A 24,175-nucleotide genomic window follows, 5' to 3' on the forward strand; every position below is an offset into this window, starting at 1 on the left:
AGGGCAGTGCATTTGCTGCACGTCTAAAGGGCACACGGTATATTATTCAGCCTTAGAAAGAGAAGGAAATCCTACAATGCGTAACAACATGGATAAACCTCGAGGACATTATGCTACGTGAAATAAACCAGTCACAGGAGGACAAATACTGCCTGATTCCACGTATAGGAGGAATCTCAAATAGTCAAACTCGAAGCAGAGAGTGGAATGATGGTTGCCAGGGGCTGGAGAAGAAAATGAAAAAAAAAAATGGAGAGTTGCTCTTCAAAGGGAATAAAGTTTGAGTCATGCAAGATGAATAAGTTCTAGAGATCTGCTCTATAACACTGTGCCGATTGTTATCAATATTCTATTGTACACTTAAAACTTTGTTAAGAGGGTAGATTGCATGCAAAATGTTCTTGCTACGATTAAAAATATTGTACATAAATAGACAAAGGGCACACAAAGCAAGTCCAACATTTTAGGAAAAGAACAATTCTCCCTGTTCTACTGAAGATGCATCTTGCTTTCAGAAAACCCATATGTAACTATCTGAAATCACACCATTATTCCCTGGTGCCATGAGTCATATTTTATTGTGCTCTAGGTTCATGTGTCTTCCTGTGACATCAGAGTCCAAGAAATTTGCTGTAGAAGGCAATAAGCAAGACAGGAGCCCTTCTTGGGTGTGGAGTACAGGAAGTTGGCAGCTGCACATCCATCCCGGCTTTAACAAGCACACCTGGTACTGTTTCTCCATCTCGCTCTTTCTATACCTGTTCCTCTCTAGCTCCTCTACTTCCACACTCAGGCTTCTCAGGACTCAGGAGTGAAATAGTCGCCACGTGCCCTGACAGGGCCACCAGGGCCGTGATTTATATTCTTGAAAGTCAACAGTTCTCTAGATTTCTAAATTATGCATTTTTGATGATAATCTAAAATTAATATGACCATATTCTGGATCAGACTTTTAAGGCTGGGTACTGGTACACAATTTCACTACCTACACTTAACATTTGTATTGATGTTGAATGGCACTTTATAATCTCTCGCTAAAAGGGAAAGAACAGAGACACAGAGCTAGATTAATACTTCAAGGAAGTGGTCAGTGAGATAAGAACAAACAGTTCAAATGGAGAAAAATGCCTGAAGAATCAAGTCAATACATGGCACCCAGTAATACAGGCCTGCCAAACTCAAAAGGACCCATGGAGAAGCCGAGCACTACGTTCAGACTGTAAGCACCAATTTAGTTTCAGCAAAATAATATTATCTCTTACACTCAATTAATGTTATTAGCCTGCATTTCATTGTTTTCAAAGTTCTATTTGTATTTATGTGTGTTGTTTTCATAGTTGTGTAAAAGCCAAGAATAAGAGCTTACAGTTTTATGTTTATAAGTTTCAAATAACATCATAATAAAAATAACGAAAGTCAACACGTAACATCTAGGAAATTTATTTTTCTCTGTAAGGAGTCCACAAGCTTATACACAGGCTTAAAAAAAAATTGGCCTAGTGTGCCAGGTGCGGTGGCTCATGCCTGTAATCCCAGCACTTTGAGAGGCCGAGGTGGACCGATCACAAGGTCAGGAGATCGAGACCACCCTGGCTAACACAGTGAAACCCCGTCTCTATTAAAAATACAAAAACATTAGCCAGGCTTGGTGGCGGGCGCCTGTAGTCCCAGCTACTCGGGAGGCTGAGGCAGGAGAATGGCGTGAACCTGGGAGGCAGAGCTTGCAGTGAGCCAAGATTGCGCCACTGCACTCCAGCCTGGGGGACATGGGGGACAGAGTGAGACTCTGTCTCAAAAAAAAAAAAAAAAAAAAAAAAATTGGCCTAGGTTGTACCTTCTTTGTTATAATAACACATTTTTAAAGTTGTTAAAACTACATATGCTGTTAAGGTTTTCCTCTTAATGTTATTAGAAAAGCAATATTTTTTTTAAAAAGGCTTTGTACAAAGTTGGAACAGGGTGAATCATTTTATGTCTAAACCAATTGCTCAAAGTTTACTTCATATAGCAGTAGGTTTGACTTAGCCTCACTTTCTACTGATTCTATTTTCATCTATATATAACTCTTGCCAGAGCACCATCTCCTTACATTATTTCAGAGCCTGTGACAAATTCTAGAATCCGCAACCTGGAATATTCAAAGGGGAAAAAACTATTAATTCATAGCTCACAGGTGAACATCTGACTTCCTTTTTATTTCAGATTCTCATTCACACAAAATATTTTTATAACCTTTCTGAACTTGACATTTGAGGTCAGCATTACCCAAATACCAGAACTGAACAAAGACAAAAGGAGAAAATAATAGACTGATATTGCTTACGAATACAGATGCAACAATATTCCCCAAACTTTAGTAAACTGTATTTAGCAATATCTCAAAAGGCTAATGCATCGTGACCAACTTGGGTTTATCTCAAGAATGCAGGGTTAGTTTAATATTTAAAAATATATGTAATTCACCACACTAACAGAATACAGTAGGAAAACCATATATTTCATTAAAGAAAAAGCATTCAATAAATTTCAATACTCATCCATGATAGAAAAAATTTCATCAAATTAAGAATAGAAAAGAATCTCCTCAATCTGATACAGAGCAGCTATGAAAAACCTATAACTAAAGTCATATTTCATGGTCAAATACTAAGATCAAGAACAAAGGATTCCCCTTTTACTGCTTATAGTCAATGTTGTATTGGATGTCCTATACATCTCTAAAGAATCTACAAAACAACTACTAGAAATAATAAGTGAGTTTAGCAAAGTCACAGGGTACAAAGTTAATATACAAAAAGTAATTGTACTTTGAAAAATACATACTATTTTTATTGATACATAGTGTTTGTACACATTTATAAGGCATATGTGATTTTTCATTAATACATAAAATGTGTAATGATCAAGTCAGAGTATTTAGGATTTTTTTTTTTTTTTTTTTTTTTTTTTGAGAAGGAGTCTGGCTCTGTCGCCCAGGCTGGAGTGCAGTGGCACAATCTCAGCTCACTGCAAGCTCCGCCTCCCAGGTTCACGCCATTCTCCTGCCTCAGCCCCCGGAGTAGCTGGGACTACAGGTGCCCGCCACTACGCCAGGCTAATTTTTTGTATTTTTAGTAGAGATGGGGTTCCACCGTGTTAGCCAGGGTGGTCTTGGTCTCTGGACCTCGTGATCCACCCGCCTCGGCCTCCCAAAGTGCTGGGATTACAGGCGTGAGCCACCGCGCCCGGCCGTATTTAGGATTTTTTTGAGTCTACAAGCTTCATTTTTAAGAGTTTTATTTGTAATTAGCAAATAATAATTATATATATTATGAAGTAAAATGTGATGCTTTGATATATGTTTAATGTTATGGAATGACTAAATCAAGCTAATTAACATAGCCATCACTTTCATATGTTAGCTGCAAAAAAATTAGAAAATGAAATTTTAAAAAATAATTTTATTTACAGCAGGATCAATGAATTAAAAAAAAAGCACTTAAAAGGAATATAACAAACGACATGCAAGACCTCTACACTGAAAACTAAAAACACTGCTAATAAAAATTGAAGACCTGATAAATGGAAATATATACCATGTTCATGGATCAAAATACTCAATACTTTATGATTATTAAGGCTCAATATTATTAAAACTTAATAGCTTATATAGTTTTAACAACTTTAAAAAGACAACTAATATTATTACAACAAAGAAGGTACATACTAGGCCAATTTTTAAAACTCATATATAAGCTTATAGACAATTATCTCCAAATCATAAAATGTTTTGAAATTGTCAAGCAGATTCTAAAGTTTATATGGAAATGCAAAGGACACAGAATAACTAAAGCAATTGGAACAAGGAAAACAAAGTTGAAGGATTCACACTAACCTTTCTCAAGGTTTACTATAAAGCTTAAGTTATCAAGATAGTGTGGTACAGTATAGGCATAGACAAATTGAACAATGGAAAAGAAGAGAGAACTCATAAATATCCCACACATCTACAGTCATTTGATTTTTTTGAAAGCAACACTGAAGAAATCCAATGGGGGAAGAGAGTCTTTTCAACATATGGTACTAGAATAATTGGATAATAATTTTTCAAAAAGAAAAACCCAAATACAAACAAACAAAAAACCTCAATCCCTACTTCATACCATACACAAAAACTAATGTAATATGGATCACAGACTTAAACATAAAAGCTAAAATCATAAAGCTTTTAGAAGAAACATAAGATAATCTTGGAGTTAGACAAATATTTCTGAGACAGGACCACAGAAAGCAATAACCATAAAAGATAAAAAGTTGGTAAGGTAGAGTTCATCAAAATTAAAAACTTCTGGTCACAAAAGACACTGCTAAGAAAATGAATAGACAAACCACAGACTGGAGAAAATATTCACAAAACATACATCTGACAAAGGACTGGTATCTAAAATATATTAAAAATGCCCAAATCTCAATATAAGAAAACAACCTAATTAAACATGGGCCAAATCTTTGAACAGACACTTCACAGAATAAGATAAATGAATGGCCAAGTAGCATCTGAAATGTGTTCAACATCATTAGTTATCAGAGAAATGCAAAATGAAACCACAATGAGATACACTCTACACTCACCACAATGGTTAAAATTTGACATCAAATGTTGTTTAACAAAATGTGATGTTCCTAGAATTCTCATACATTGTTGGTGGGAATGGAAAATGGTTCAACCACTGTGGAAAAACGTTCGGCAGCTTTTTATAAAACTAAACATACAATTACCCTATGGCCCAGAAATTCTACTTTTAGGTTTTTATCCAAGAGAACTTGAACATATGTCCACAAAAGACTTGGACAAGAATATTATACCAGCATATTGATAATAATTAAAACTGGAGACAGCCCATGTATCCATCAATAGGAAAATGGCTCAACAAACTGTGATCTATCCACAGTTATCCACGTGGACTGCTACTCAGAAATAAGAAGAGATGAACTGTTGATACACAAAATAGCATGGATGAATCTCAAAAAAAAAAAATAAAAGACTACACACAGAAGTACACACAGTATGATTATATATATAGTTCTGGAATAGGCAAAACTAATTTATGATTTTTAAAATATTAAAAGACTGGCTGCTTCCAGGGAATGGGGGTGAGGATTGGCTAGGAAGGAATAAGAGATAACTTTCTGGGGGTGATGGTAATGTTCTCTACCTTGATAACGGCTTGTGTTGCACAGTTTGGGCCAAAACTCAGAGATAGTATGCTTAAGGTTTGTGCCTATGTAAACATTATCTCAAAAGGAAAAAAAAAAAAAAAAAAAAAAAGGCCAGGCACAGTGGCTCATGCTTGTAATCCCAGCACTTTGGGAGGTTGAGGTGGGAGGATTGCTTGAGACCAGAAGATCGAGACCAGCTTGAGCAATATAAGGAGGCACTGTCGCTACAAAAATATTTAAAAATCACCCAGGCATGGTGGCATGTGCCTGTAGTCCTAGCTACTCGGGAGGCTGAGGTGGGAGGATTACTTGAGCCCAGAAGGTCAAGGCTGCAGTGAGCCATGATCCACACCACTGCACTCCAGCCTGGGTGACAAGAGCGAAACTGTCTCAAAGAACAAACAAACAAACAACAACAAAACACAAAAAGAAATAGCCTAAACAAATATTGAACACTGGTTAGTCATATGTGTGCTGAAGCGTTTAGGGGCAGTATATTCATAAATGAATTTTAAAAACTTAGAGGATGGACATACGGGCGCTCATACAGCACATTCAGATGTGAATATGGAATCCAGGTGCTGAGTATATGCATTAACCATATTTTTTTCCCACTGTTCTGTATGTTCGAAAATGTTCATAATAAAATATTGGAAAAAATAAGTTCATGCCTACCTTATTATTATTACTCTTTTCAAAAAGTTTCACATGGGCAATTGCGCACGGCACATGGGAAATCACTCTTGGCCCCTCCCCTCCTTTCGCCCGCTAACTTAGTCCCTCACAAATCCACCTCCAGCTCTCTCCGGGGCCCTGATGCTGCAGATCCTACTGCAATGAAGTTCAAAATAAACACTGCTGAAATCACAGGATATATAAATTAGGGTTGAGTTTTCAGCCGGTAAGAAGATTGATCCTCTATATCTATTGAATGGATCCCCCAGTGCACGAAAATACTATCTCAATGACTTGAGGGCACAGGGAGGAGAGGGGAGAATGATTCAATTTACACCCTTGGAGTCAAAGCCAGCCCTCCATCAGCTCACACACCGCACGGAGGATCAGGAGCCCGCCTGTGTTTTACGGTCTGGGCACAAGCGCCTTCTCGCCTGCGTGGGAAGGCTTCTGAACAGCTTTACCATAACTCTAACTGCCATCCTCTCCACAGCTCATTTTAGAGCTCAGCATTAAAATGTTGCTTTCCCCCCTCCCCTCCCCCTCTAATCTCTCCCTCCATCTGCTGTTATTCATTCTTTAACTTGGTAGAATGTCTGGGACGCTGTCTGAATGGGAAGTATTCTCAGAATGAACGCTGTTTACTAGAAATCCTTTTTTCTTGGGGGAGTGCATATGCGAGTGGGTTGTGCTCAGCTAATGTGCTCCTCTCCAGCCTCGGCTCTGTATTACGGAGAATGCCATTTAACCAGATTTTCACTTCAAATTCCACACAGCCATGTTGTTACTTTGCAGGTTACGTATTGCTTTCTTTACCATCATTCTAAGCCTCTCTGGCTGTGATCACATCTGGTGGTGACTTGTTTCTTGTTTTCTTGGCCATGGGAGGTATAACATTCATGGCAACCCGAGGGTGAGATCCCAAAACCTAGGATAAAAAGGGTCAGGTGCTGCTGAAGGAGCCATGGATTAGGAGTGAGGAGCATCTGGGTTTTAAATGTGGTCCAATTATCTGAGCGTTTTCATACAAGTCAGCTTTCCCCCCATGGGCGTCAGTTTCCCTATTTGTGAGATGATATATCTAAGGTCCCTTCAAGCCTTAAGGCTCTTTGATTTGGTGGTTCTAATATAATTTGCCTTTTCTGACTATAACGTCAAATATTTAGAATAAAATGTGGTGATGAGGGACAGAATGTAAAACCCCAGCCAGAGGGTCTATGCACTTGAAGGCGCTGGCCTCTCCGCGGTCTGCTGCTCCAAAGGAGTACATGGACCAATGATTTCAGCCCTGACCTGCAGGCAGAGCAAATGTAAAAGGTCCCTCCAACACAGCGAGATGTGGAAGTGTCAGGGATGAATTATGTAATGGGAGAAGCTTTCATATTCTAAATTCCTCTGGAGCAAGGAACTGCCTTTATCTCAAATACAATCCTCACACTGTCCCAAGTAAGAGGCTATCACTGTGGCCAGCAGCCCTGATTATTTACACTTAGAAAATGCCACCGTTATTGGCAAACACCAGGGCCAGCTAACCAGTTGAAACGATTCAGGATGAAACACAGATGCAAGCAACTAGAAATCCATTTCTATGGATTATGAGGTAGAATAAAACAGTAAATATATAAAAATCTGCATGGCCTGCAAGAGATATGATTTACGAAGCAAAAATTCACAAGACAATAAAAGAACGTTTGTTTGCACATGCTTGCCAATTTCTGGGTATCTTTCTGCCTTTCTTTTTAAGGCTGCAGAATTGAATTCACAACTTGTTTCCTCTTTTTCTTTCTGACTTGATTAATTACTATGTTAATATAACTACTGTTCTTCTTCTAATAGGCCCCCTCTAATGTGTTTTCCCAGAAAATTAAAAATGGGTAAAAGATGCCAAATCTTCACAGGTGTAGGCAAACTTTTCTGGAAGCTCACAGTGACAGTCTGGGCTTCTGATATCCACACGGATCGTATGGCAAATTTGATCATACAGGTTGTGACCCTTGTAACTGATCCTTCAAGAGCTTGGCTTTTTCCAGCTAGGGTGCTAAAAATTACATTTAAAAAGCACATGTTGGCTGTTTGGAACCCATTTTGTCATTCGTACACTGTTTCAGACATATTGTATTACATGATGATGAAATTCCTCCTAGTTCTGTTTTTTCATACCTTACACAACTACATTAAGCTGCAAGCCATACCCAAGTTTTCTCTGGGGCTCACAGTGACTGAGTTATTTTGAATACCTGTAAGTTTGGAAATAATTCTTTGGTCTGGTAAAGACAGTTCCCCTTGTTAACCACAAGTCATGGGCTAGCCTTATCCATTAGAGCTTCCATTTCCTTAATGCGCATTCTGTCGCTTGCCTGCACCCTCTGCTGTGCAAACCTTTAAAAATTGGATGTCTCCTGTAAGTGGTGTGCAAGTCACATGCTTGCTGCTGTGCAATGATTAATAGTGCTGTCCCAGAAAATGGGATCATTACATTTTTAATTAACCTTTCCAACCTCCTCCACCTTTTCCTTTTGTTATACATTGGATCTCTGAAGTTTTCTACTTGTTTGTGTTCAACTAGCTTTGAAACAAAGGCATGAAAAATGGTTGCAGGTGATACAGGAGTTGATGCTTCAGGTGAGATGCCTGGTAAGGTGTAGTGCCTCATTGTACATCAGATGGAGGGACAGGCGTTTGGAACTTGGTGGCTGGGTTCCCACCTAATTTTTGTTTTGGCAGCTTAGCGTTATTTAATGGTCTTGGCTACCAGGAAACTGGCTTTTTAAAATCTCTTTCAACCTAATTATAATTACGGTGTATAAATCATACAATGATCAATTATAAAAATCTCGGGTTCATAAATATTTAACTTAGCATTTAAATCCACACTGCAGGAGTGCATGAAATTTCTGAGCCTGTCTCTTCGCAAACAACTGCTTTATTACAGTTCCATTGCCAATTACTGAAAACCGAATCAAGTTTGTCTTACCACACACTCAGGCACATATTTGAGCATAATGCCTTTCTGTGTATTAAGATGGCACAATTTAGTTATTTCTAAAATATGCATGTCTCCCATTAAAAAGACATTTTGCAAAGACTTCTATCGCCATCTTTTAATTCCTCAAGTATAGAGAGGCACAATTATAATATTAGACATAAAAACACTCATTAAAATATATTTTATCTAATGTAAGATTGATTCCAAGATAATTGAGGTCAGATTTGTTTGGAAAATGTATTGTGACATGAGCAAATGGTGATGCAAAGAGGAAATGATCTTCTAGGAGGACTCAAGCAAAACAGCTAAATATTTTTCAGCAAAATCATAAAACCATAATTGGATTTCAATTTAGTAATAGTCAGTCTAAGACAGGCCATTTTTAATAATCTAATTATGTGTTCAGGGCCTACCCAGAACTCTACAACGGCTACAGAACTATTAATTGTACTCAATCCTGTTGCATCTTCAACCATGAAATTTGCTATTACATGTAGGACTGGCTCTCAGTTATGGATACTTTTTTCCCCCCAAATCTCAGATAATCTTTATAACATCCCAAAATGCCTATTCGTTTAATTTTCTAAAAGTGAAATCTTTTAATGACTTTCTCTGGACCAGAAAAAATAGCTCAGATTTGTGGTCCTTCTACAGACAAAATTCACAATGAGATCTACAAACATTTCCCCTGTTTTTATGAAGGCACAGAGAGCAGCCCTTGCTTTTGTCTGATTTTCATTAATTAAAGGTATTTAATTGCTAACATCTCATTAGCAGTAAAATTAATGAGCACTTCAACTACAGGAAAAGATCTGCATGATAATATAAACCTAATTCATTTTATGGGGTACAAACTGTAGCTCCACTAATATTTAGCCTGTGCGAGCTCCACTGATATTTAGCTATTTCAACAGTAAAAGGCTAAACATGTCTTTAAAACCGACGCTGCTTCTCCCCAGAGAAAACAACAAATGTGAGCCAGCCGAGTAACAAAGAATCCAAAACCCCCCTCTTCCCCCTCCACTTTCCACCAGTGTATTGCCATGGAGAAGACTAATTGGAAGAGAAATATGGAGTGATTTGTTTTTAACAATTTTCTAAGTTGCTATTAAATAAAAAGGTATCCTTAAAATAATGTGTATGCACTTGTCAACTAGCATACCCAGCTTTCAGATTATCTCTGTGTGTGCCGTGCTGAGTAGCTAGTCAACACTTGTCCCAAAGAGGCTGCCAGTGCTTGGGACATTTCACGGAACTCTTTCCTGGAAGCCTGAGGCATGTTCTTTGGAATCCCTGAGCAACATCCAGTCCCCTGCATTGAGGATGGGACTTTAAAAGCCAAATATCATTTAGCACTAAGTGTGATGAATAAAGGAGGCCATGATGTTGGACAATGCTCAGGAGTAGAAAATAAGGAATGAATATATGTAAGGATTTTTTCCTGTGGGTGACTGAGATGTCAGCTCTGAAAATAATCATTGGCTTTCCCAAAAAGCCATCGCGCCAAAGATGGTCCAGGAATAAGTGTTTCGCTTCTCAAGGTGACTACTTTGAAGGAGAATATTCATTTGAATGTATGTGTTCTTGGTAGGCTCATTATCCATAGTCACACTGTACATTTGCTCTGTTCCTCCCAACAGCTAGAGCAAAAAGATCCCACCAGAAGGCAGGCTACAGGTCCAAATGTCACTTCTACTACACAATCTACAAACATTGTTCTGGCCTCGGTATGCATAGAGAGAAGGAAAAGCATACATTCTAAAGCCAAAGAATCAGCTGAAACAATGAAAAATGAAGAGGCTGAAGATCCTATTAAGTAGCCTAGATGATGCTGAGATAATAATGAATCATTGATGATGTCGGCGGTTGTCAGGGTCCTCACAGTGCGGATTTCAGCAAAGATAAGCTAAATATCAGGTCTTTATTTTTAGTTAAAGAGCATAAAATTCAATGCCTTTCCTCCCACGAGCCTATTTACATACCTGCTGTGCTACCTATTTGCCTTCACCTGCTTCCCAATTAATACCCCATTAAGCCACTCCACCTGCAGTGGCTTTTACCGTCACCACAGCCCTGCAACCATCACTCATCTGCTACAGCTCAATTGTTTCTTCTGGAAAGATAAACAAAAGCTGAATGAATAGTAATTGCAGCGCTTCACATTTACAGGGTTCTTAAAAGACAGTAGCCAAAAGCTTGGCCAGTTTGTGAGAAGAGAGCCAGGAGCTGGGCAGAAAGTCTACAGTAAATGGAGCTGCACTCAAGAGGACCAAGGAAGAAGAAATGTCCATCTTAATAGTCAGATATGTGAATTCTGGGCTCTGTGTATTTATTATTATTTTTGAGATGGAGTCTCGCTCTGTCGCCCAGGCTAGAGTGCAATGGTACGATCTTGGCTCACTGCAACCTCCACTTCCAGGGTTCAAGCAATTCTCCTGCCTCAGCCTCCCCAGTAGCTGGGATTATGGATGCCCAACATTACACCTGGCTAATTTTTTGTATTTTCAGTAGAGATGGAGTTTCTCCACGTTGGTCAGGCTGGTCTTAAACTCGTGATCTCGTGATCTATCCGCCTCAGCCTCCCAAAGTGCTGGGATTACAGGCCTGAGTCACCGCGCCCGGCCTGTATGTATTTTTTAATGGTGTTTTGCTTCATTCATGAAGGTGCTTCCTGTCCCATTGGGTTAATAAAACTTTGCTTGGTTAAGGGCTTTTTGGTCACCTACTAGTACATTATTTCTCGTTCATGGAAACAGGTTTTAAGTGTTCCAAAACCAAAATTTGGTTCCTTCAGTGACCAAGCCTGGCCACCATCTGAAAATGTGTATTTTTACACAACTTCCAGGCACTTCCAATGATCAGACTTGGAATTCACTGACTTTCTGTAGGTTAAACCTTTCTTTTTATACCCACCTGCACTCTTCCTTATTTTCCTACTAAATCCTGGCTTTCTATTTGATTTTCAGGAATGTGGTCCTTAAGAGCTGCCTGCTAGTGGACAGTATATTCCGTCTTCATTCCATGAAGATCTTGTTGACAGGAAGGTTTTCTTTGCCCATGTTTCATGTGTGACTTCATAATTAAGGCTAGACTAGATTTACCAGGGGGCCCTAGAACACATACTTCCAAGGTAGATTAAAACAAAGCAAGATGGTAGGAACCACCGCCCCCCCCAACACACACCTTCACAACTGCCCCACCAACCCACCATGGTCTCTCATGAGCTTGAGACAAAGGAAGAACAAAAGAACTGATGGCTCAGCTGCATGCCTCAGTGAGCCTTCATGTTTTATTTTAATGGAGTGTTGGTGAGTCTTCCTGTTCATTTTGTTTTGAGCTTTAAATTGGTTCCAATACATTCACACGCTTGCTCTTCAAGCCCTGGTATAACTCTTGTTAGATTCCCATTGGAAGGACGACACCAGTTAGCTGAAGAATGAAGTTTAAGCCTCAGAATTTTTACATTAAAATTCCTTAGTCAGGGCCTCCATTGCATCTCTGCAGCTTAATCTGCCACTCTGTCTCCCACAGGAGTTGCGGAGTAAATTCAGCAGTATTCTCGTGGTGTTGGGCACCAAACCACATCTCCACAGGAGGTGCTCTTCCACCTGGCTCCTGTCCATCGACTGTGGCTGAGAGTTTGCTGAGGCAGGTAGAAGCAGGTGAGTAATCCAGCACTCTCAGGTTACTTCTATAGGATGGTGCAAAAGTACTTGTGGTTTTTGCCATTACTTTTGCACCAACCTAATAGAACGTGGCATTCCTGAGCTTTTCACACAAGCATGTTGGTTTTGGGGTTGTTGTGTCCCTGATTACATGAGCACTACATCAAATAAGATCCCAGGGCTAAATGAGAACAAGCCTAGCATCCAGAACTGACATTTCCACCTAGCTATTTGCTCAATAAAAAGTAGGTTTAGGTAAAATGCATGCATTCTACCAAGGACTCCAGGCTTCAAGTGTGCCTTTTCTAATAGAGATTTGGACTTGTACGCTAGCTAGTTTTTGTGAGAAACGCTTGCTTGAATGGTTCCATTTACGCATGTGTGAGGCTGAAGCTGAATGTGAGTGTTGGGGTCAAGATGATTCCCTCCGCTTTGTGCCTGGAGAGATCAGAATCACATTCAGCACAAGTGCCTGGGCTCAGTCCAGCTGCTAATGCTTCCTGCAGCACCCCGGGACATGCCAGAGGGCAAGGGTGCCCCTTTGGCTAGGGCATTCAGAGATGAGAGGAATGAGGACTACTGGCCTCAGAATGGCCAGCCATGCTGCCCTTCAGTGGGGAAGCGATAGAGGGCTGACAGCAGCAGTGGATTCCTGCTCCATCGGAGGACAGCCTGGGTCCCTGCCCTTGCACTAAATGGATGAGGCTCTCTATTGCAGGAGGTCCCATTTTAAGACACACAAAGACTTATAGGAAGGCAGATTTCTGTGATTTAGCATTCTCACCATGATATTGCCAACACAGATACTAATTAGCCTTTTACCCTTTGGCCTTCAAAAAATGAATGATAAATGGGTCCTGAGAATTTCTCCTGGTGTGTCTAGAGCTGCCTCCAGTGCCAGGAAAGATTGGGCAATCTTCTTCCCATGGCATTAGCTAATGAACTGACCCAAGAGAACTGAGAGAGTCCTAAGGTAGGAAATATGGTAGAATAGTTCCTAAGGTAGAAGTGTGAAGGTGGAAGTGGGGACTGGCTTGACTCAGGAAGGAAACCGGCATTTACAAGGACTATAGTGAGCCTTCCGGGAAGTTCTTGAATAAAAACAAAATGGAAGTCCAGTGGCTTTTTGGTGGAGGGCAAGGCTTTCTCAGAGTTTCTGTTTGATCTATTATGTGAAACAGATGATCTCCAGTGGCAGATTTACGAGCTACTAGTTTAACAGAAAGGAAATCCATCCCTTAGAATCTTCTGCAAGCCTTCAAGTACTGCACATGAGAAGTTCTATTTGATAGTATAAGTGGGACCATATTTAGTGATGTTTGGGGATTGAAATGGTAGTGGTTGAAGTGTATGCGGTTCAAAGATTTGGCTTAGAAATACATTTGTAAAAAAATTGAAAATTAAATGTGGCATTAGGAAAGACAGGTGAAATAGCATAATTTCACAGAAAGCCAAATTTCTGGAAATCTAACATATTCTCTGAAATTGGTAATTCATTTCTGGTATGAGGTCTGCATGTCAGAAAGAAAAAAAAAAACAAATGTCTAAATCTATTTCTTGACACCAGCAAGTGGTCCTCTTTGTGTGCTAAAGACTTCTTTAAACTGTCAATAACTCAGGAGTGCTTCCGCATTTGAGAGAGAATAGAAAGGAAATTATAAATGTGATTACAAGCCCTACATGGTCTTCTAAGGAAAGGAATCACAATCACCTGCTGAAGCTGAACACTGCAGAGGGGGAAAAGATATCTACAGGAGATTAGTGTGTCAGTAAATGCATAAAGTTCAGAAGTCCCACATATTTGACATTTGAAGAACAAAGCTATGCATCAATGTCCTGGCACAGATCGATCAAACAGAATGCTACTGCTGAAAACCTAATAGTATGATGGTAATAATGTAGCCATAAAACCTCTAGTCTATAATTGACTGCTTCCACTTGAAGCTAACGTGTCTAAAACAGTGACTAATGTTCACGTAAAGATTTCACTTGTGTTGAATGACAGTTACACCTCACACGATTCAATAAATGGCTTGCGCTGGATAATGGCCCAGGGACAGACACCAAGGTGGAGAGGGAGAGTATATCCCAAAATGAACAATGAAGGTATGTGATGTTTAAATGTGGGTCTCGGGTATGTTTCTTCTTGGCCACCTCCTTTAGATGTGATGAGGCTGCCACTTTCTGACAAAGTAACTCAATTAGAAATGTAAGAGGCTGCAAAGTCCAGTACCATTATAGCAAGCTCCTCAGGGCATCCAGGTCTTAGTTGCGAGCTTTGTTTAGTGAGCCTAGTACTATTAATCACATTCCTGTACCTTGAGAGTATATGCTTTGCCTCCTGGCAATGAGTAACTAGAGGCAGGGAAACCGAGGGGGTTGGGGGAGAGATGGGGAAACAGCATTCACAGATTTTGGACCTCTGTCCTCTTCTTCTTTTTTTGGGGGGAGCGGGGGGCGGGGGGCAGAGTCTTGCTCTGTCACCCAGGCTGGAGTGCAGTGGTGTAATCTCGGCTCACTGCAACCTCCGCCTCCCGGATTCAAGCGAGTCTCCTGCCTCAGCCTCCTGAGTAGCTGGGATTACAGGCACCCGCCACCATGCCTGGCTAGTTTTTGTATTTTTAGTAGAGACGGGGTTTTGCCAAGTTGTCCAGGCTGGTCTCAAACTCCTGACCTCAGGGGACCCACCCGTCTCAGCCTCCCAAATTGCTGGGATTACAGGCATAAGCCACCATGCCCGACCTCTTTTTTTTTAAGCTCTAAGAACATCTGTGAATGCTAGGTGCCAGGCTGGTAAATAAGTTGGTTAGGCAGATCTTCTTAGACAAGAGATGTGTAGCTGGGCTGTTAGCAATGAGAACTGCAGTTTGAAAGGAAAGCTTATTGCTGTTGCTAGATGACCAAACAAAAGATTACTTACCTCTTGGCACAAATTCAGAGCTTTCCATTAGTACAAATGGTTGCTGAATGGACGTGGACCAAGCAGTGCAGGATTATTCATTGTGGGCATTTGTCACAAGTACATTGATCAACAATGCCCCACCATGCAGCAGGAGGGAAAAATGGTTGTGTTTGTTATACACATCTCGGTATTTTGGTGTGTTGTGTTTTAATCTCAAAGGAGGTTTTGCCTGCACTCCTTGAAAGCCACTTCCACTCTGGTCATGTTTAATTTCAAAATATGAGAATTCTCATTTCCCCTTCAACAAATAGGAGAAAAGCCCTGTGCATCTTTCAGTTCACAGTCCTGAGTTGAAGCCCTTTTATAAGTTGGATTCAAGTAAAATAAAGTCATCTGCGGATTTCATTTTCACAAAAATCCCCAAGACCTTTCCGTGCTCCAAAATGTTATTTGCAAATTTCAGCGTTTCGGTTAGCCAGTAATTGTTTATTACCAAAAGTAGAAATGTGTCCCCACACTGTAAGGTTCATTGTAACTAAAAATTTTAATTAATATGTCTGGTAGCTTCTAATGGACTTTGCGTGTACGTCAGATTGCTTTGTGCCCTTTGATATATACTTAAAGGTAATTGGGTAGTCTAACTGATGTATTTTTAAAGAGCAAACTATTGATTAATAATGTTTCAGTATTAATATAACCACTTTGTGTGGATCAAGAAACATCAACAGTAGAAAACCCATATTTATCTACAAATTAACAACTCTATATAGATCTGTTACTTTAAGCTAAATGAGGTGCATCCACTCATTACATTCCAACAGGGACTAGACTCCTCATAATAAAGATTAAAGCTGAAATTGGCCTTATTTTTCCACTGCATGAAATGAATGCTATTCACGACTTCATGCCCTATTGCAGCTGAAGAATAGTTGCAGTAAAGCACAGGTCCACTTCCCACTCTGACGGGCCAGTATTTTTAATGCTTTACTTGATGAAAACACTCCATATTTTGGGAGCTTTAATTGCTGCCAGTGCTGAACAGAATGAAATAAAAAATGATTGTGCCATACAGGATGGAGGTGGGGACGATCCCAGCTTTGTCCCTACTTAAAACCAGTTGTACGGTTCATATACTCCAAGTGTATGTTCATTCAAATTGAATTACTACAAAGAGGGAAAGCTGGAGTATTTCAGAGACTTGTGATGAACCATTTCCTGAGGCTGGGTTTTAGGATACTGGGCACAGCACTTCTCAAACAAACTGGAACTGTCAGTTCAATTTTTTTTTAATTAAAAAAAAAAGGACCTAGAAGGCTTGAAGACTCTACTACAGAGGTGGTTGGTTTAAATAAAAGTCCTTAGTTGTCTTTAGTATAGGATGACAGGTACCCTAACCTCCAGGCAGTCTGTGTAAACAACTGTCTGAGTGCCCAAGACAACCTACAAACAGCAGCAATGGCAGTTGCCCAAGCCAAATTTCTGAAAGGGTCACTTTGCTCTGAGCCGATGACAAAATATCCATACGTTGCAACTGCTACCTGAATGTTATTTAGATTTATGGAGAGAGAAAAAGATACCAGCTGGCAGGGTTCCTTGTCCTAGTTTAATTCATTCTCTCTCTCTCTCTCTCTCTCTCTCTCTCTCCCATGCAATGAACATGGCGAATTTAACTCTAACTCTCTAACAAGCTGGAAGAGCCACAGATGGGAAATTAACATACAGAGAACTAAGAAATTTGCAGGAGGTCACACCATGAAATTATCAGTGACCTTAGAAGGGGGCTGTAATATAAGGCTCAAGTATCCTGGTCCTAGGCCAATGTTCTCTCCACTCTAATGTGTTATGACCTGCAAGTGTTGACGGCTTTGCTAAAAGAGGTGTGCTGGCCTAAATGTTCTTTGTCACTGCTCGGTTTGGTAGAACATCTGAATAGAGGCTCTGAATGACATCCCATTAAACTAGTGATGCTTAAATTTTTTTGAGCATAACAGTCCCCTGGGGAGCTTGCATCTGACTCCCACATAGACTGATTTAGTGAGTTGGTCTGAGGTGAGACCTTGAAATCTGCATTTTAACACACTTTGCACGTGATTCTGCTAGACCACGTTTTAAGAAATATTGTACTGCTAAAAGAAAATGACTTTCTAGAAAGCTAAGTTCATTAATGAGATAGAGATATATTTTCTGTATATAAAAGCACAGGATAACACAATAATAATCTAAGTTATAACAAGTATGTTTCAATAATTCTATCACATTAACTCATTCATTCATTCATAGTGTTTACTAACATGCCAGGCCATATAAATTTTGACCCTATATTCCAAACTACACATTCAAATTCAATTCAAGCTAGTGAATATTAACTAAACAAATGATATGGGATATAAATGCTGTGCTAGTTACCTATGAGGAATACGAGATAATGTCAGCTAAGCAAAACGTACTCCTTTCTTGTTTAAAACTAAAGAAGCCAATACACCCAAGGAATGATATAGATATCATAATATAATATTCATAATCTATATGTATGAATTGACAAATACTATCAGCTGGCAAAGAATGAACTACTTAAAAACAGCCTTGTGACAACTGAGTATTCCCTTGAAAAAAGATAAAATTAGATTCATAAGGTATCCGTACATGAAAATAAATTCTAAATAAATTAACAAATTAAAATGTGAAAAACAAAATGTTAAAACTTTTAGAAGAAAACATAGGAGATTACGATTTTGAGATAGTAAAGCAATTTTTAAACAAGACATATAATATCTCCACACCATAAAGAAAAGACTGATAAATTAATCACATTAAGGTTAAAATTTTGGCCAAGGTTGGTGGCACACACTTGTAATCCCAGCATTTTGGGAGGCTGAGGAGGGCGGATCATCTGAGGTCAGGAGTTCGAGACCAACCTGGTCAACATGACAAAACCCCATCTCTACTAAAAATACAAAAATTAGCCGGTCATGGTGGCACGCACCTGTAGTCCCAGCTACTCAGGAGGCTGAGACAGGAGAATCACTTGAACCCGGGAGGTGGAGGTTGCAGTGAGTTGAGATCGTGCCACTGCACTCCAGCCTGGGCGACAGAACAAGACTCTGTCTCAAAAAAAAAAAAAAGATTAAAAACTTACAACAACAACAACAAAAAATTCTAAAGACAAAGTAAAAAGATAAGCCACAGACTAGGAAAAGACAGATGGACTCACAAAGTGACAAAATAATGATTTCCAGAAATCACATAGAACTCCTATGAATCAATATGAAGGAGAGAAATATGAGGAGGTAATCAATAAAAAAGACTGTCAAGCTTAAAAATATGTTGCACTAAGAGAAAATTCTAAGGACAGGAAAGAATAGAATTTCAATTTCAAAGAACAAAGGGAACTTAATTATTAAGGAAAAACTTAGCAGTGTATTATTTAAATGGATGCTAGTGAGAGTCAAATCATTACACTATTTTCACTGGTTGCATTGAGAAGGGTGATCTTTAGTTTTATCTTTAAATATCTGTATTACAATATCATGCAAATTACATCCTTTCCAACCATATAAACTTATGTTAAAATATTTTATAAGTTAATGTAAAAATGTATGAGAGGAGGCAGCTTTCCAAAATTCTCTTACAGAATACCTGAGCGAAAGAATTTAAAGACAATAGCTATAAAGAACTTCTCACACATATTAGTATGTACAAGATTTTTATTGTACATTGTTTACTTCAAATTAGTCGCTATTATAACCCAAATGCCCAGTGATGGAAGACAAGATAAATAAACTATGGTATATTCACACAATGAAATACTACAAATGGCAATGAAAATGAATGAACAAGAGCTATAGTATGTCAAGATGGATAAATCTCAAAACAATGTTTGGAAATGAGGCAAGTTGTAGAAGTATTTGTACTGAATGGTAACATTTATATAAAGAATAAAAACCTAGAAACAAAGTGTACACACACACACACACCACTCACATTTGTGTATAAATAATATATAGTTACTATATATTTATATATTCACATATTTATATATTTATACACATATGTGAGTATATATGATAATTTTATCTTTTTCATACATACGAAGGTATTAAAACATGCAAGAGAATGATAAACACCAACAAATCAGGAGAGAAACAGAATTCACTATCTGAGCAGATCCCAGGTTTTGTGGGGATAGAAGCATTTACAATTTAGGGGACTCTCTTTAAGAAAAAGAATAGAGAAATTTAAACAGAAAAAAATATGATGTGTTTATAATTGTATATGCTACATCATGAAGTACATTCCTGATAGGAGAACCATATTAGTTTGAGTAACTGTCAATGAGACTAGAATCATTTGCTTATAATTTGACATGTTTAATGATTTGATTTATTTTCCATAGACAAGCTAATGGCTCTATACATTTCAAACTCTGCTTCTCAAGCATCAAGTTTGGGCACCACAGGACACATTCACATCCCTGTATGACCTCTAATCCTGTTCCTCCATGTCATGTTGCTGGTGAGTCAGAACCATAGACAGTGGGAGTATTCCTGGAAGCCATCCACCACTCCACAGGGACATCTAGCAATAACTTAACAATATACGAAAGTAACTGGGAACCCTATAATTCTATCCTGCTAAACCAAAGCCAAATGTATCCCCAACATCAACTGCCCCTTAGCCAGATGCTCACATATCTGAGACCTGTCCAATCCTGCTGGACAGAAGGGAACGTGGAGGGAAGAAAGCTCAGAGTGAAAAGCGACAGTGATCTTCACCAATTGCAGCTAAATCTCTTACTTTTGCAAATTTTACAAATTTTTACAAAAACATATATTCATGTAAATGCACTACAAGGGCCTCTCCTAGGGCTTGTGGAAGGGAGGTGCCACAATCTTAAACTTCATTAGCTTCACAGGAAATACACCCCTGGGGATCATGGGATGAAAAAGGATCTGTAGTGAATTTATTTATTTATTTGTGTGTGTGTGTGTGTGTGTGAGAGAGAGAGAGAGAGAGAGAGAGATCAGATGCAAATATGTCAAAATGCTAACATTTGATAAAGGTGGGCTTGTACATACATTTCTATTATTGTTGTTTACATTTGCTTGCATATTTGAAATGTTCCATTAAGAGGTAGAGATAGAAAAAGAGATAGAAACAGAGACAGAAACAGAGAACACGCTGAGTGCGCTTGTGTCCCAAAATCTCCTGGGGAACAGCTAATGGGAGTTCTGCAGAAATAGCTTTGAGAGAGCCCTTTGGCCCTAGGGGGAGGGGAGTAGTAGGAGGGGCAGCCTGACAGATCCTGTGGCAGCCGTCAGTCACCAAAGGTCAAGCGCATCTGCACAATTGGTTGGAGCTGGTGGTTCACACTGCACCATCTCATCTAAAAACACGCATGATGATGAGTCCTTTTTTTTTTTCTGGAAGACACTAGCTTATGCCCCAGCTCTTGACTCCCCACAGAAAGGGCTACCTGTTTTATCAAGAAAAAAGAAAGTGCTAGCACCTAGTGTGACTCTGTCACCACAAGTCACTTCACGTCAGCTGGCACATGTCAAAGAATGACACAGAAAGCTGCCACCTGACATCCTCACACAGAGCACATCAAACTTCTTTTTGTAAAACACTTCAACAGCAACCAAGAGAAAATTTCCTTTATGAACCACAGAGCCATCTCTGAATGAGAACGGAGGTGAAAGCTCCTTTCCTAGAACTGGAGACAACAGAAGAGGCAGCGACTCTGCAAAAGGTCTCAGGTTAAAAATAGACCTTCCACTATTCTCACTCAAACCTCAGGCACGCTCCTCCCCCAGATATCCGCTTCCTGGGGACCCCAGTGGAGGTGTCAGAAAGCCACAGGTGGCTTTTTTTTGGAATACAAGTTGTAACATTTTCTGCCTAAAATGAAGTACAGTAGGATGTGATAGTTGAGATTCTTTTTACTGTGGTTTTATCTAGTGTGAAGGCAAAGAACGTGTGTGCGCGCATGCATGTGTGCATGCGTGTGTGTGCATGCGTGTGTGCATGCGTGTGTGCGTGCATGCGTGTGTGCATGTGTGTGCATGTGTGTGTATGCATGTGTGCGTGTGTGTGTGTGTGCATGTGTGTGGGGTGGGGGGTAGGGACTGTTGAGAATTTTGCCTTTTGTCTTCCGGTTTCGCCTTACAACACTTTAAAATAGTTACTAAGAATTAAAAACTTCAGGGCCAAATGTGACTTCAGAGAGAATCTAGTCCAATATTCTAATTTAAAGGTGAGGCACAGCAGTTAGCTAGCTAATAGCAGAGTCAGGAGAAGAACCCAGAACTTCTTCCCATAGCTGGAAGCATGTGTGGTGTGCAGTGATTAAGGGTGAAGACTCTCAACAGGACTCCCAGGGCTGTACCCCACTTCTGACCCCTGTGATCATGCAAATGTGAGCAAGTCATTCACCTCTGTGCCTCCATTTCCTCATCTGTGAAGTGGGGATATGATAATAACAGTACAACCCTCAGGGGGTTGTTTTAATGATTAAATGAGATAATATATGCCTAGCACATAGCAGACGCCGATAGTCTTGGCTGTTGTTAGTTTTATCATTCACCAATCACTTGCTTCTTCCACCCTGCCAGGACTCCCACGCTCAAAAGATTTTTCCAGAACGAGCTTTACTAGGGGGTACATATGGACAGCCTCATAAATATAAAATGATCATTTCCGTGTGATGGCTTTTTTGAAGTAATTGGCTTTGATCTTAAGAAGAATAATCATTAAATACAAGAAGAAGCTTATTCCAGGGCATGAAGAAAAGAGAAGAAGGATGAGAGAATAAAGAGCTGGCTGAACTAAAAATGGGACAAGTGAGAAAAATGCAGCTGTATTCTAATGGGATCAATTTTTAACTAGATTCAAATTAAATTTCAAGCGCCTTATTTTTTAAAGAAAAGAAATTGTTTCAATAACAAGAGCACACTGGGTCTAAGGACTGTTGTACACATTCAGAAAAGGGACTGGCTGGACACTGTCACCTCCCATATGCCCCACAAGCCTGTGGCAATGAGCAGTAAGTTCTCCGGATCAACTACCTCCAACATTAGACACATCTTTAAAATATGCTTCCAGGATGCTCCTGGAAAACAGGAGATGTTATAGCCAATTATTGAGGATCTCAACATGCTCGAGAATACTTAGGGTATAACAATGAAGTCATTACTCTTTATCTCCTTCAATTCCAAGAAAGCAAGAAATAGCAGCACAATAAAAAATCCTTCATAACAGTTGATTAGAAAATATGGCCTGCAGAAAATCAAGCTCTTTGCACATTAAAAATCCAAACATGTTAGAGAAACAGGGATTTTTAGCCCCCCACAAAAGCTCACATTAATAAGATACAATTTGGATTTGCATTTTTTAATAAGCTAGGGATCAAAGGGAACACATAGCTGAAGAGGTGTTAAGCTGTGTTCACGAAAACTGCTCACTACACACTGGAGGAAGAAGACACATTCCCCACTGCAGGAAGACACCTATAATTTTAGAAATATAAAACGTATTCTCTCGTTGATACATCATTACTGATGAACAATTTCCAAGCATTTTGAATAAGTTCAGGTAGATTTCACCTGCCTGTCTACCTAATGGACTCAGTCTATCTTAATGATACAGATTCCAACGACTTAATTGAGGACAGCCATGAAGGAATTGATGTAGGACTTTCCCTCCTATGTATATTTTAGTTATATAAAAACAAGTACCAGCCCCTTAATTCCTCAGGCTGGGTAGGATATGAGTGTGGCTTCCTATTATCAAACCATTACGATTAAAAACAAGACCACTATTATTTTAAAGCTTGAAATCAGGGTCCCAAGGGCTGGGAGAGACTCATGCAGAAACGCTCCTTCTTAGTATGTTCCAAGCACTCCACAAAGGATCCCTGGAAGGCAGATGCAGTTATATCCTTCTAGAGCTTAATTATTAATATTTGCTGATGGCTTACTATATGTCCAACATAGTACCAACTCACCACTCTTCATGGATTCTTCTTTTGACACTGTTCCTCCATTTTCAAAGCAAGGAAGTGGAGGCCCAGAAAGGCTAAGTGGTAGGGCTGCGGTTTGAATTCAGGCAGATGAACACCAGCACTAACCTCTGGGTCTGCTGCATTCCTGAAGGCCTAGTTACTCCTCCTCTCCCACTACCACCATCCTCCAAGCCATCCCAATAGTGGTCCTTGGAGTCCAGATGGCGCCTCCTCCTTCCACCTTGATAACCGAGCTTCCTCTAACTAATGTCCTTGCTGTCACATTGCTCTTCCTTAAAGAAAAACTCTGGCCCTACTTCATTTCCATCAGGAACATTCCCAGATCAGGCTGGTCAGCCTTTCCTGCTGCAGTTCCCGGCCAATATGTGATCTCTTAGGAGGGAGTCATGGAAATGCTTCTGAGGGGTCTCACAGGACATGCTCCTCTGGGTGTTTGAACAGCCCATGCCTTTCTAAGAACGGTTTCCCATGTAACTGTTTTCCTGTCTGCCCCAAGAATATTCACCAGCGGCACTTGCGGCTGCAGCATTTACCCTGAGGTAACTTTGCCATGAAATATCTTGCTTTTATTATTATTTTTGCATCACTCTAGTATATTGACTTTGGAAACAAAACACATCATTTTATTTATAGCATTCTGTTTTTAGTAGTGGAATTTCCATTTACAAAATACAGTAGTTCTCAATTGCTGAAAAATGCCAAATCCTAGAAAATGTAGCATCCTTACA

General features: G+C 39.6%; 1 protein-coding gene across 10 annotated transcripts in view; it reads right to left on the reverse strand.

Annotated features, from left to right (window-relative positions):
- Window positions 1–24,175, reverse strand: part of GFRA1 (GDNF family receptor alpha 1) — a 217,475-nt gene that overhangs the window by 70,015 nt on the left and 123,285 nt on the right. The window lies entirely within an intron of this gene.

Source organism: Pan paniscus, chromosome 8 (assembly GCF_029289425.2).
Source record: "Pan paniscus chromosome 8, NHGRI_mPanPan1-v2.0_pri, whole genome shotgun sequence".
NCBI classification, from domain to species: Eukaryota; Metazoa; Chordata; class Mammalia; order Primates; family Hominidae; genus Pan; species Pan paniscus.